This window comes from Lactuca serriola, chromosome 7 (genome assembly GCF_051521515.1).
Source record: "Lactuca serriola cultivar US96UC23 chromosome 7, Lser_US96UC23_V15, whole genome shotgun sequence".
Lineage (NCBI taxonomy): Eukaryota > Viridiplantae > Streptophyta > Magnoliopsida > Asterales > Asteraceae > Lactuca > Lactuca serriola.
The window spans coordinates 52,452,718-52,468,080 of NC_136414.1; the positions used below are offsets into that span (position 1 = coordinate 52,452,718).

A 15,363-nucleotide genomic window follows, 5' to 3' on the forward strand; every position below is an offset into this window, starting at 1 on the left:
AAAATATAAACTACATCTCAGGATTTTAGGGCTTAATATTTATTTATTTATTTTATTATTTTTTTTAAACGGAACGTTACAATAAAACAGAGATCTTGAGATTCAATATCTGCAACATATTCACATCTGTCACTCTAACCTTCCAACGTATTGGTGCGGCAGACCCATTATAATCATAAATGATTATATGGCGCTGCCCATTCCTTTCTCCTCTGCCACCATCCCCACCACCACTACCACCACTTCTGACACCAGCCGACCCCACCACTATTATCTTCGTCACTTATACCATCGTCACCTATGTCACCACCACGTCTTCTATCACCAACTGTCATAATCATATATGATTACTCAGTGTGTGAACAGACATATTACATATATGTATAATCATTTATGATTAGGCATATGCGTATAAACATGTATAATCATATATGATTCTACCTCTCTGCTATTTAATCACTTATGATTAGGCATACCCCGCTGCTGTCAGTACGCTAAAGTGTTAGAGTGACAAATGAGAAATATGTGGTTGAGGTTGAATCTCAAGATCGCTATTTTTTTTAAATCTCAAGTGAATCGTCATATATATATATATATATATATATATATATATATATATATATATATATATATATATATACACACACACACACACACACACATACTAGTAGCTTATCCACGCGATGCAGCTGCGACGATTTGTTTCCATCCGTTGATTAGTTTCTGAACGAAAGTTAGTGTCATTTCGGCAGTCTTCAAATTGTTTCATTTCTGCGTTTTTTTTTTCATTTTGACGATCATCTGTATCTAGACGGGCATCAAATAGTAATTTCCTTCTATTACTCTTTATGTGACAACGTACGTGTACGATTGTTTAAAAAGTTTATAATTAAAATGTTTTAGAATTTTCATTGTTAAAAAACTTTATCTTTAAAATAACAATGATATTTTATAATTAAAATGTAAATTATTCTTTTTCTAAAAGTTTTATTGTAATAAAAATCAATCATCTTTTAAAAAATTTTATACATAATATTTATATTATATCTTTTGTAATTTTTTGTTTGTATTAGAATAAAAATAAATTTTAACTACTCCTTAAGACCTTATGCTAATACTTTCATCCCTTTCTCTTTCCCTTTCCCTTTCTTTTCCTCTATCTCTACTTATTTTAGCCATTGCAATTTGCAAGGAGCTCTTCTTTATTTTTTCTAATAATGTTATGTACTGGAAACACATAAAACACAACATAAGATAATACCAGCATAATTTTTTTGAAATAGTCAAAACTCAGCAAACTTTATTAATAAAAAATAAAAGAATACATCAAAAAAATAAAAATACAAACACCACCCCTAACCATAGGCTGATCCAAGGGGATCCCGGGGTAGCCCGGGATACCCCTTAAAAAATTTTCGGTAGTGTAATTTTCTTTACGAATTCTTCAAAAAAAATTTCGATATAATGTGTATATATATATATATATATATATATATATATATATATATATATATATATATATATATATATATATACCTTCAATTATAAACACAAACAAATAGTAGAGCTATTGGTTAAGGCGTTGCCTTATTGAAGTGAAACTCACAAGTTCAATTCTTGCTCCTTGCACATTATTTGTTTATTTTTGTTTTATTGTTTTATTTTCCCAGCTATTCTATCACCCATCGCCAAATATATGTAAACTCAACCATATTTGTCTATTATATAAGCTTGTTATCCTCATACTTCATTTGATATCTACTTTGAATCCCATATCGATTCAAGTATCAAAATATACTTCAACTTCATGTTTATATAACAAGACTTGAGGTTAGCTAAGGATTCGATTAAGGTTTGGGTTTAAAACCGAAATTGAATCGGGGAAGCCTAAGTACCCTGGAATTTTTTTTGGGTTACCCTAAAAATAAAATTGGGATACCCCTTTACTTTGATCCTGGCTCCGCCACTGCCCCTAACGAGACCAACCAATCCATAACCAAGTACCAAACCATTTCTTAATCCTCATAAAACTCCCAACTTTACCACAAAAACCCTTACAAGTCCCAGAATTAGTCCAAAGACTTATTTGATGTGGGAAAAAAGGTAACTTCAACCCCTTGCACCACCAAACCCACATCATACCAAAAAAAGCTAATGCAAGGGGAAAGACCCTTAAAAAAACCCACTGTCCAATAGACTAATCCTAGGACCCAACCCAACAACCAATACAAAACAGTTAAATTACCAAAAACACCAAATTTAACAAAATTATAACTACACAACTCTCCATCCCTATGAATAAAGAGCAACCATAAAATCACACTCCAGCTGCTATTCCAATGCTTCCAGCAATCAGACATCCATCTTTTACTTCTCTGCAACACAATCCAAGACTTGCTCCTCCTCCCATAATCTATCATACTCTCCACACGAATCGACCACCCTTCCCAAGTCTGCACAGTCAGTAACAGAAACCTGCACAACACACTAAACCAAAAGGGAATAATCCACCAAAAGAACCAGTCAAGATTCACAAACAGTTGCATACTGGACACGACATCAATCACTTGTCCAGGAATCATTACTTGAATATTCTCAACAAAGATCATATCCAAATAATAATTCCCACAGGTATAAGTTACTAAATTCAGGAGCAAACTCCCAAACTAGTAACATAAACCGTCAATTCTAGTAGTAACACAGGAAAACTCCAATCTGTTACTCCAAACATGCAGCCATATCACCCAACACAACCAATTCCCATTTTTCCTAACTTTCAACCAATACACCAGCCCCACCCTGTTTCTAGAATTCATTATCCTTATTCTCATTATCAACATCATTATTTCTATCTATACCCCAACATCTCCACACTTTCTCCTTAATAACTTTTGATTCATACTTCAACCCCAATAACCTCAATTGAATTTCTTTCACAATACAACAAGTAACAGAAAATGGGGATCAAAAATTATTTTTAAAGAATCTTATATTTCTTTCATGCCAAATATGCGACACACAACCTGCCAAAACCAGTTTCTTTATAAAAACCCCAATAGATTTGCCCTTCACCTGCTCATAAAACTTAGAAATAAACTCCTTCCAATTACCATAACTCACCCTGATATCAGCCTTATTAGAGAAATACTCCCAAATAAGCTTAGATAAATCACACTTAAAAAATAAATGGTCATGGGAATCATTAATCTTCGAACATAAAGGGCAAAACAGATTACCTTTAATTTCCCAGCTTAGGAGCCTGTCCCGAGTCTTTAATTTACCCAGAACTGCCATCCAAAGGATAAACGCATTCCTTGGAATGTTATTACTGAACCAAATAGTGTGAAACCAAGGAACCTTTGGGCCAAAAAAACTGACATCCGACCACACCTGCTTGCAAGAAAATGATTATACCAACATAATTTGTAGCTTAAAGGATCAACAAACCTCATAAGTTGTAGGCCTTTTTGAGTATATGATATTTGGCTGTTTCCAAATCAGGAGTCTTGTAGATCCTGTTTCTTGATGGAAGGTAGAGGAATTCTGAAGATTCTTTATCTTGGTCTATGTCTATCTTATGAAGCTACAAAACCATGGGATGCCTAGTAACAATTCTTGGATGTAGAAATCATGACACATTGTCATTTCTTGATTCGAATTATTGTCAAATAAGTAAGGATGATATGACATTGACATACCTAATCCTCTTGGAAAGAATTCTTTCCTAACATTAGTATCCATAAGTGAAGATTTCCCAGAAATCCTCAAAACAGTTGTGCAAACCTCTAGATAGTGCATAGCTGTTTAGCTCCCTGTAGAATAGTAAAGTAGTTAGCACCAAAACTAAAAGACTCGTAATAATGGAACGAGAACAAATAAAGGACAACAGTACATATCAGAGTTTGATTTTCATATTTTTTGGATGTTGAGATTGGATTGTTAAATTTACAATAATTATAAAAAGGTTGTTTACATTTGTGGTGGGAAGCTGAAGCCATGCACGAAATGCAAGCTTTATGTGATAGTAAAGTGGAAACCTGAAAAAATAAACAATGAATTCACTCATGGAGACTTGAGAATGCTAAAAAGTCATGGCAGAAAAAAAAAGTTAGTGTTAAAGATAATAAATATTTATCAGGATGTGAATCTGTCTGCAAATATCCCTCCATCACTAAATGATCTATAAACTGAAAAGTTTATACATGTAAAACATCAAATCAAAATAACGTGTGTGTGTGTGTACGAATATAGCAATAATTGATGGGATTACCTGTCCAGTATAAAACCCCCTTGTGTTGCTCATTTGGATCTTTTGCTTCAATTGCTTTGAACGTGGAGTAGACCGGTAATGCAACTCCGACAGTGTAGCCGCACAAACAATAATGATTCATACATTTTATATATTCAGATATAAATTATACATATAGATTACTTTATAATGAATGAATGATAATATATAGACTTTTATTAATTTCAAAGCTTAATACCATGCTGTTAGGAATACAATAAATATCTGAATCATTATTTTTCATCAATACAAATGACCAAATGTTCAAACACCCCAGAATAAGTCAGCAAAGTGGTAAATAAATCAACATTTGTTCTTCTATGAGTTTTTTACATTAGTAACAATTACTTTAAAGTCATCATGTTGAAGATAATGTTTTAACAAACATTAACAGTCAACTCTTCTAATCCTTCAATTAGTGTATATACGATTCTTTTTCTTCTTGGAACATAGGGTTCTTGCCTACAATTACTAAATCAATTTAATAATCTAAATTAGAAATTCAAACTTATAAGACATGGGATCAGAAGCTTTACTTACCTGAACAATAAATTAACTTCGACAGACATTTGGTAACCATGCAGTGACATAATAACTTCCAGAAAGGATCTAATACACCCTTTATAGTCATTTGAGTAGGCCTGGAATTAAATATACAAAACCAGCAACCATCAACTTGATTATGCCTTCAAAGAAACTTTTGAAAATTCGATTCATAGAGTATTTGAATATTGAGTAGCCGAACAATATTTTAATTGGTTTAAGAAAAAACATACCTTTTTAATGCAAAACCCATATTACATATCTCTTCTAATTCTCTAATTTCTCCATTTTACAAATCTTTCAGTATAAAATTGTTCGTGCTTATTACTGTATAAAAACAATAATAAATTAAAACATGAACTTGAAAGGAGTTTTCCCTGAAGAATTTGCAAATCTCCCTTTTCTGCAAGAACTGTAAATTCACCATTCAGCATCAGATCCCACTAGGTAGAAGGTAACGACCACACATATTTATTCCATCAATTAATTTTGGGCTTCACTGACGGTAAAGATAGAAGGAATAAAATCTAAGCCTTCAACTCCATCTGAACAATGAATAAAATCAAGCATATTGGAAGCGATGGTTGAGTACGAGGACGTGTGGGACTGAGGAGGTGGAGAGGTCATAGAAGGAGAGAGAAGCAATCGACGTTGGTAGGCGACACCACCGATAGTAACAGAAATATGAATATCGCCATGATGATAAAGGAAGACGGAAAGAAGTAGATTAGGATGGGAGAGGCGGTGGGAGAAGCTTCAAGAAGAAATAAATGACCGCCGGTAAAAAACACGATAACAATAACAGGTGAAAAGAACGACAAATTTTTTTTACCACAACTACTATTCATAAGATAGTTGTGCTTTAATTATATGTTTAATAATTATATATCTTGTTAGAACAAATGCAATCTTTCGTAATTTATATACATATTAATTCTCATCTAGTTGGTGAACAGTAACTTTTTATGGTTTTCGATTTGGCCACTGTTTAATTCCAATTTCACTAAATTGTCGTGGTTTTGGGTGGATTTTTCATTCTACCCTCTAACGTCTTTTTCCACATAACTGGGGTATATTCCTCCATTAAAATAATACAAAATATTCCCTTAATTCACACGTGTCGGCTATTAAGCCAACGTCCACTTCGAGGTCAGGCCTTCTTCTTTCTTCTTTCTCCTTTCTTTCGCGCCTTCTTCTCCAGGTTTGTATTCTTCCATTTTTTTGGATGTTTTACCTGTTACATGGTTCTTCTTCTCTTAAGTTATGATGCTCTCTGTTGGGTTTTTCTTTTTGCTCTATCTTTTGTCTTTTCTTTCTATTGTGTCGCTCTCATTGCCTACCTCCGACAAATCGGAGATCTTATGGAAGCAACTCAAACGAGACCACAAGAAGGATTTACCATGGAAGAAAGCTCTCTTATCACCATCACCATAGAAGCTGACAGTCCCACTTCGAAAATACTCAAGACTATCCTTCAAGACGCCAGAGTCGAAGATCAATCCATGGAGGACAACATCTCTTTTATGGTTGGATCAATCCATAAAAGGTTTGCAAGTATAAACGTATAATGAATGATGCTACGGACAAGTAAATGTCAACGTTATATTTGCGTTGTTCTTATTTTTTTCCCAGGGAAACCATGCCAATATCAATATATAAATAAATACAATATCAGTCCTATTGTCTTTCACTTACTCTGCTATAGTTTAGAGCAATAACTACTAATACCACACCAAAGTAACAATAAATGAAACACAAAAGCTAACGTATACAATTATGTATGTAACCTACAACATACTGCACACTTAACCACTTATAACATCTAACTTCATGAAAAAAAAAAAAAGTAAAAGAAAACACAAAAATAAAAGCAACTCCAACAAAAATAAACCAAAGAATGTACAGTTTTGTAGTGTAGTTTTCCAGCATCTTTTGAGTTATATTGTGCATGCAGACCCCATACCGGAAATGAAAGTATGTACAACCCCTTCCCAGTTTTTATCAACATTTAACCAATACTCGTCCAATCCAGCGCCAAAAGCGCCACCGATTCCTGCTAGTTCATAATTGTTTAACCCTTCAACAAAATTCTAAGATGCATCATCGAAGACCACGTCCTTTCTATTTCTTTTTCCCTCTTGCAAATATTTTTTCCTCTTTTCACTTTCTAATTAATATATCACACTTACTATTATTCTAGATAATATGTTTGTTTATTTATAAGATAATCATAAAATATTTTTCCTCTTTTCCCTTTCTAATTAATATACCACCCATTTTTTTTTTGTCAAATAACAAAGCATTATCAATGCATTTTGAATTTTGAACTCCTATTCATATACCTGATGCAAACATATTCTTATAAAGCCATTTGCATTTTGCAAATTTGTATTTTGAACTCATATACTTGTTGAAAACTCATTACATTATTTTCTAATATTTCACACTTTAAGAATATATTAATAATTCTGAGATTTAATGCGTTGACGGGTTTAAAAAGGAAGCTGAACAAATTAATACAAATTTATCGAAAGCCACAAAAGAATACCTAAAACTTCAAATAAATCGAAAAACCAAGCTAGTCAAAAATTCTTCATTTGTTATTAAAATATAAATAACATTTTTATAATTTTCAAGTATAATTTGATTATGCATAATATAATATAATATAATATTTTTTATTTTACATTATGAAATATAAAAAATGTTCTTTTTTTCTCCAAATATAATTTATTTAAAAGAAAATTCAATTCAAACCGAGTATAATTTATATTTCACCAATTGTTATCATTCCCTACATTTCATTGAAAATTACAGATTAGATAATATTGACATATGGAATAAGACAACGGATATATAGTTCAATACATATTGATTGAAGGCAAACGGACAACAAGTTGCGCCGCTAGCCCTTTGTAGATAGCAAAACCAATTCTTTTGAAAGGGAAAATGTCTTAAAAGCCCTTAAGTATTCAAAAAATTATCGGTTTTACCCTTTAGCCTCTTTCATGTTCATTAAAGCCGGATATTTGATTTAATTTTTGCATTTATGTCCTTTTAGGTAGTTTCCCAGTCAACTGTCGGTCACAATATTGAAAGAAATTGATTGTGCTCTTTTTCTTCACTTGTTTCTTCTCTTCTTTCTTTTGCATCTCTACATCAATAAAACCTGCAACAAAGAAACCATCCCCAACCTACATCATTAACACAAACACCATCTCTTCCACCTGCGATATTCAAATCTCGTCATCCCAGCCACATGCCTTCCTAATAATCATCCAACCATCACCATCTCCATGGAAACAAAAATGACTGTCTTAACGTACACCCTATATATATGATAGAGACAAAGAACAGAAAGTTCCAAAATGACGAAGCACACCCTCTTTCTCTCATGTAGGTATAAGAAAATGATGCATATGTACAACTTATACCTTATCGCTTGTATAAGAGCAAAATTGCTAGATAATTAACTTCCCCTTCATGCAATACCCATGAATCAGATGTGTCAATATATGAATTAGGCTTCATATTTCTTGAAAGAATCAATCAAGCAGAATCCATCAAGCAAAGTGTTAGCTTCAATATGGTCTTTTTCAACTTATACAATCTCTGAATCCTGATTTAAACCCAACAATCTTGGTGCATGTTTGATGCCGAATGTAGTTGTAATTGGCTTGAATTTCTTTATGACCATCTCGACAGCCACTGGGAAGTATGAACTTGATGAACCTAACTGAGGCATTTTATCGAACAGTTGGAATGCATTGGTTAACGGCGTAAGTAAAGTTACGTAACAGATTTCAATAATTCCATCTGGGGTGTGAATGAATTTAAGTGTTGGTAGCTCCCTTGTTCATCAAATATGAAAACAATAGAGAAAGAAGTGATGGGGTTCAAGATAGATTCAAACTGAAGTCGTTTACTATTTGGGATGCCAATGATCGATTTCATTTGGTATACAATGCTCTTACCAGATAGAAATAAAAAGTCGCTTCTTGAATCCGATTTGTAGATAGAAATAAAAAAAACAAAGCAACTCCAAATATGAAAATAATGAAGAAAAAGATGGCGGGGTTCAAGATAGCTTCAAACAGAGTTGTTCTTCTCAACAATCCATCCCTCAACAGATTTTGGTGTGTGTTGTGTTAATTAGAAAGTTTCTCATCCCTCAATCGATTTTGGTGTATGTTGTGTTAGAAAGCTTCTGGAGACAAACCTACAAATCGATTTTGGAGTGTGTGTGTTTATGTGTGTGAAGGAGAAGAAAGGGAAAGTACTGGAGAGCCTAACCGGGTAACCGGTTAGTTACCTGTTAAATGAAAATTTGACACAATTAGTCCAAATATCTGGTTTTAATGAACATAAAATACACCAAGGGTAAAACCTACAATTTCTTAAAAAGCTAAGGGTTTTAATGTCTTTAAAATCTGCATGGGTGGAGGCGGGGGACGTGCCTGATAGATGTCGTAGCTACTTGTCTATATACTTAACCTATATCATAGGCATCCTTATTCCACTTATTTTTCTATAGAAATTTCAACTTTATTACAAAACTCTACTATTAAAGATCATCATTAATCCACTTATTTTTTATACAATATTTTAAATGAAAAGCAAAATAAAAGTAAGCTTAAAAACACTTTTCTATTTAAACTTCAAATCACTATAATATGTATATTTGAACACGTATAAAGTGAAGCAAACAAATGAACTTCATATTAAAAGATACCTCAAATGAAATCTAATATCTACAGATATCGAAAACATGGTTTAGATCATAAATTAGTATCAGGTTACGAATATCACAAATCAACTTCATGTCTACATACACACACATTTAAAACTCTACCAAAATATTTGGATTTAGTAAATACACTTCTGTAACACTTCTTAGTAATCAATGAATCATACCTGTTAGAACTCAAATGAGTAAAACAAAAAAAAAAAAGAACCCAAATGACTAAAACAAAAAACAGGAAAAAAATATCCAAAGCGACGACGAATTACAAATTAGAGAACACTTCTTAAGAATCCTAACCCACTAACCTTGGCTGCGATTTGTTATATACACAAATATTACATACATACACGATGGTGAGAAAGAAGCAGATGCGGAGTGGTGATGGCAATGGTGTAGTAGCAGTTCGGATTTTTAGATATATATGTAGTGATGACGAAAGCAGAGTCTGTCGGGTGTGATGAAGGCAGTGGAAGAGGTGGTGTTGGTTCATCATGGCAGTTGGGGAGGTACCGGTGAGGCGAAGTATGATATTGATGCCGACTAAGGTTATGGAGGTAGCTGAATAGTCATGATTTTGTTTAGGTGAGTGGGTGTCGTGGAGGACTTGGTGGCGGAGACTGCATATGGTTTGTATGGATAGAAATATAAAGAGAGGATAGAGAATGGTAAGGGAGAGAGATGACGTAATTAAAATATATGGTGACGTAATTAAAATGTATGGGTGGAATGGGAGTATTTATATTTGAATGTGTGATGATTTATTTAATTTCAACTAGGTGAGAAACCCCCTCTGTGGGTTCGAAACAAACAAAATTTAATGAATATACACAAAGTCGGTTATTTTTGTTGATGTTTGGTAGGTCACGAAAGTAGGATGTTGTAATGTCATTCAAATACAAGCCAACCGGATAGATTGAAAAGAATATAATGTCTTAATGTAAGAAATGAAAGTAAACAAATAAATTAGTGGACGTTGCTATTTTTTGCATTTAATGCTTTTGGTTGATATTGAATAAAGCCACCTGAAAAAAAAGAACATATTTTCTATTATTATCGTATTCATATAATAAATCATAATTAAGAAATGAAGATAATAATTGGTCTGTCACTTCCAATGATCTTCACATGCTGATCTACCACTATCACCAAAGCAACTTACTAACACGAAATTTCAATGGATTGAATATTTGAATTCCATTCATTTAGAATCAATTATAACTACAATCAATCAACAAACCTCAAAAAATGGCAAAAGGTGGGGAAGCATGTAAGTGGCGATCAGAAGTCGGTGGCTATTCCCGCCTTGTAGAGTCCGATGAAATTGGAATTAAGTTCGCTATTAAAATTGAAATTGAGAGGTTAACTGGAAAAGAGTTGTAAGAGCTGAGACAAATTAATAGTCAAAATTCAAAGCAAGGTCTTTAAAATTGGCGATCAAAACCTCTTTTTAGATAAAATCGGAGAAATTAGAGTTGTGTGTATGTTAAATTGTGTGTGTATGTGTATATTAATAGTGAAGTTTATGCAAATTTGGCTAAATAAAAATAGAAATGAGCAAAGAGGTTAGTAAAAATACAAAGACCTATCTTTTTTTCCTTTGCTGTGAAATTGCAGCACTACGGTCTGTTGATTTTGCAATGGTATCAACTGATATCCCAACTCGGATTCTCTTATCATCTGGACCCAACTCATCATCATCTTCAGCCGCTTCCACTGTCACACCGAGTCAACCATATATTATAAACATGTAAAAACTAATTTTATAATCTTAGAGGCTTGAAAATAAGAAGAAAAAATTGTTTTTCCCATTTGATGCAGCAGAGACATTTGTTGATATTTTTGTTGATGTTGGAAAGGGTGTCTGCTTTTTCTAAAAGTGCTAAACATTGTTCTGGCTTCATCTAATTCCTTATTTACTCTTGCAATTACTCAGGAAGCTGAGTCATACTGTCGAAAAAGACAAATATACCCTTCAGAACAAAAGAAGAATTACAGTGACTAACTCCAGAACAAAAGAAGAACAAAAGAACCGGGTAATTCTGGAGCTCTCACATCTCCAAATATATTATATCAAAATAACCGAAATGAATGACATCAATAACAAAAAACATAATAATGAACATTATCAATTCATCATATTTAAAACTTACAACAAAACCCATATGCATTCAATTGTGAACATTCAATTTCTAAAGGAGTCCAATAAGAATCACCAAACGTAAGCAAAAACTGTTATGTATGCAACTGCCTGGCTGCATATTCCCGTCATTGTTGCCTCCGACCCATACACTACAACACACAAGCCAAAGTGAATTGACTAATTTACCCTTGAAAAGGCTCAAAAAGTAAGACTTTGTGAAGATGTAACACAATGGGGATACCAAGTTCGGCTCCAAGTGCACACATTTCTGCAAGCCTTTTTTGGTAATTTGTAGGGGTGTTCATGGGGCGGTTCGGTTTGGATAGTAATAAAATTGTGAACTGTGACCACGGGGCGGGTACCTCATGCGCACTAACCGAAACCGAACCGTATTGACAAAAAAAAAACCGAACCGAACCGTATGAAAGCAGGTAACCACGGTTCGGTTCACGGGTACCCAATAAAATATAAAAAAATTAAATTCAATTGAAACAACAAACTCCATTTTAGTTATCTCTTTCTTAAAATTAGTAAGTCAAAGAGTTTAAAAAAACATAATTTAGTTTAAAAAACGTAATGAAGTTCAAATATCATATATTATAAGTTGTATAATAAATACAATAATAAAAATAACAAGAAAATCAAATGAATTTATAATTACAAAATTGGAGTTGTCGATATGGATTTTTGTTTAGGTTATTGGACTCGTAGATCGATCAAAACAATACTAATGAAATAATATTATATATATATATATATATATATATATATATATATATATATATATTTATATATATATATCGGGTATCTGCGGATACCTAAATATGAAAACCAAAAACCGACCCGTTGATATCCGGTTTTTTCGGTTTCGGATTGACCGGTTCGGCTCGGTTTTTCGGTTTTGCGGTTTTTTTGCACACCCCTAGTAATTTGGACCTCCTCTTCGCACATAGATGTGCATCTTAGCAGCTTTCAACTTAGATACCTACACACAACAAAAATACAAATTATTATACTGTTGAATAGAAAAGAAAAGTGAAACCGATACCAGATCGTTATGAGGGAGTAGAAAACCATCATCTAACATTCTTTCACACATTTCATCAAACACCTGAGGAGCATGCTGTATTAGCCCTTAATACAACTGTAAACACAACTTTTGAATGTAATTGTTGAAAGTAAATAGAATGAAATTAAATAAATTATGTATTCACCACCACATGTCTCTATCTGTGGTACGTGCGTTCTTTGTTCACCCTACAGGAAGAAAATTCAAAAAAATAAACAAATCAAACCATTATGCAAAATGAATTAGAAATCGCATTGATAGGTATATGGATTTTTAAGAACAAATATAAATATAGTAAAACTTAAAAAAAACAACATATATGTACCTTCCCAGAGCATTTACCTATTGTATTCCATAATATATAATCCCCACAGTGGACCTATTGTCAAATATATAAAGATTTTTTAAATATAAAAATAGACTTACAAAATATAGAGCTATGGAAACAGATAAAGAAAATTGCCCGAGTAGAATACCCCATAGGTAGATGGGAAAATATTTACCTGCATATCAATTAGCCAAGAAAGGAACACAATAAAAGCTTCTGTTTTTTTATTTAAAAAAGGTTAGGGAATAGACTCAAATTATCTATCGACCATGGACAAAGTTTAGAACCTGAAATACAAAAATAACAAAAAAAAGTTTATTCAAATCAAGAAACATAGTATCGTTTGGTATGAAAACCAAATGAAATCAATACTGACCAAAGCTGTAGCGTTGGGGATTGTGAGGGTGACGAAGTAGGTTGGGTCATCGAGGTATACAAAAATGTTCCATAACCACCACTATATGCTGAAATTTGACAAAATCGCTGTCTAAAATTGCCTCTGTAGAAAATTAGAAACCTAGTCAAACCACATACATCCAAACAATTTAAACCGACTCATAACTATCGTGGAAATCCCAAAATCTGAAGAAACCTAAATCATAATTTGAAAAATGATGTGCCTGAAAACATAAGCGTAGCATAGAATTGGGAGCAATAGAGAAATATAGAGATAAGAGTAAGGCAGTGAGAAGTAAGGCCGCACGAAAACGATTCTATCGGAGGACGAAGGCGGTGAGTCTCAAGCAACTCCGGCTCCAAACATGCGGTATTGGAGCCGGAAGCTAAACCGGTGATGACGTGGGTCCAAACCATGGACGGTTGCTTCTGATCGAAGTCGAGAAAGGGATAGGTAGAACGGTGGTGATCGGAGGTCTGGATTGGTGAAAGAAGCAACACGTAGGTAGGAGGATGACCGGTGGAGAGCGTATGAGGATCTGATGGAGGCAGTGAGAAAAAAAAATACATGAGATAAGGCAATGGAGAACAATCGGTGGGGTGGTTATCTAAAGGTTCGAGAAGCATCTCAATGTCGGTGATGGAAGTAAAGAGACTAAAAATGTAAAAGAATGGGTAATAATAAGTGATCAGAGATTGAGAGGGAGGGAGGAGAACACAAATCGAACAAACTATTGTGGCAAAATAGACAAGACAGCTGATAGTTTACTGTAGCTGAGATATGAGAGATTTTTAATATATATATATATATATATATATATATATATATATATATATATATATATATATATATATATATATATATATATATATAATTGGATAGCTTATTTTTAATCTACACCATATAAATTTGATCAAAGGGTTCAAATTTTTTCTCCTTGTTTTTAAGACTTTAGTTTTAAGAACTTTTGGATTCCTATTATGAATGCATTATAAAATAGTATAAATATATTGAAAAATGAAGGTATATATGATTAGGTACCAAACAATCAAAACTACCTAATTTTGTTAAATGGTTTAATTTTCTAAAATATAAAAACAAAAAACAAATTCCTTTTTTCTCGGTACATGTTTCCTTATTTTCTTTAGAAACTTAATTAATTCGATTTTTTGTTCCTTGATCAACACTGCTTCCCTTAATCGTCCTTCTGAAAAAAATTGTGATATGCTTTCTATTTCAACGATGAGTAATTCACAGAAATCATAAAAAAAAAACGATGAAGATATATTGCTAACTGCTTCACGGACAGAATTCATAAAAAAACAATGAAGATATATTGCTAACTGCTTCACCATAAACAACAACTCGCCTCCATTAGGTATATCGATTATTGACACCCTTGATTCAGTTGATTGTGTTATAGTTAGCCCAGTTATTGGTTGGTAGAAATCACGTTCAGCATGGGACATTCCAAAACAACCAATCTACTACTAAATGTACCTAAACCTACCTCTGATGATAATACTTGATGATAATACTGAGGAGCAATGTAACAAAAATACACGAGAAAAGTCCTTGTCAAGTTTGTAAGTTAATTAGAAACACAAAGTCAACATGATTTATGAATGTTAGTTAACGATACAGACTTGGTTAAGGTGCATGACCTCTCAATTTAGAATAATTAATTTTAGTGGAGGGTCTTATCGATGAAATAACACATTGGCCACTTGTTATTTGTTCATATTCAAGTTGCTTTTTCTTTTGATATAATGAAAAAGTTAGGTCATCTCAAAAAAGTTACTGGCATGTCATTAATAGGGTCAAGTTCTTATTGTCTTTTACTTGTGGTTTTGT

The 15,363-nt window shown here is 32.9% G+C and overlaps 1 long non-coding RNA gene across 15 annotated transcripts; it reads right to left on the reverse strand.

Moving 5' to 3' along the window:
- Positions 1-9,670: 9,670 nt before the first annotated feature.
- LOC145061250 (uncharacterized) lies at positions 9,671-14,239 on the reverse strand. 15 transcript variants are annotated; one of them, XR_013687156.1, is made up of 8 exons: positions 13,489-14,237; positions 13,288-13,399; positions 13,110-13,163; positions 12,930-12,972; positions 12,764-12,826; positions 12,534-12,700; positions 10,813-11,864; positions 9,671-10,597 (listed from the first exon to the last, which is right to left on the reverse strand). It is a non-coding gene; the product is annotated as an uncharacterized LOC145061250 (long non-coding RNA). The 15 variants fall into 15 exon arrangements; XR_013687157.1 differs by having other exon boundaries at positions 10,813-10,911; positions 11,158-11,864; positions 12,534-12,972; positions 13,489-14,239; XR_013687152.1 differs by having other exon boundaries at positions 10,813-11,288; positions 11,401-11,864; positions 12,534-12,972; positions 13,489-14,238.
- Positions 14,240-15,363: the final 1,124 nt, after the last annotated feature.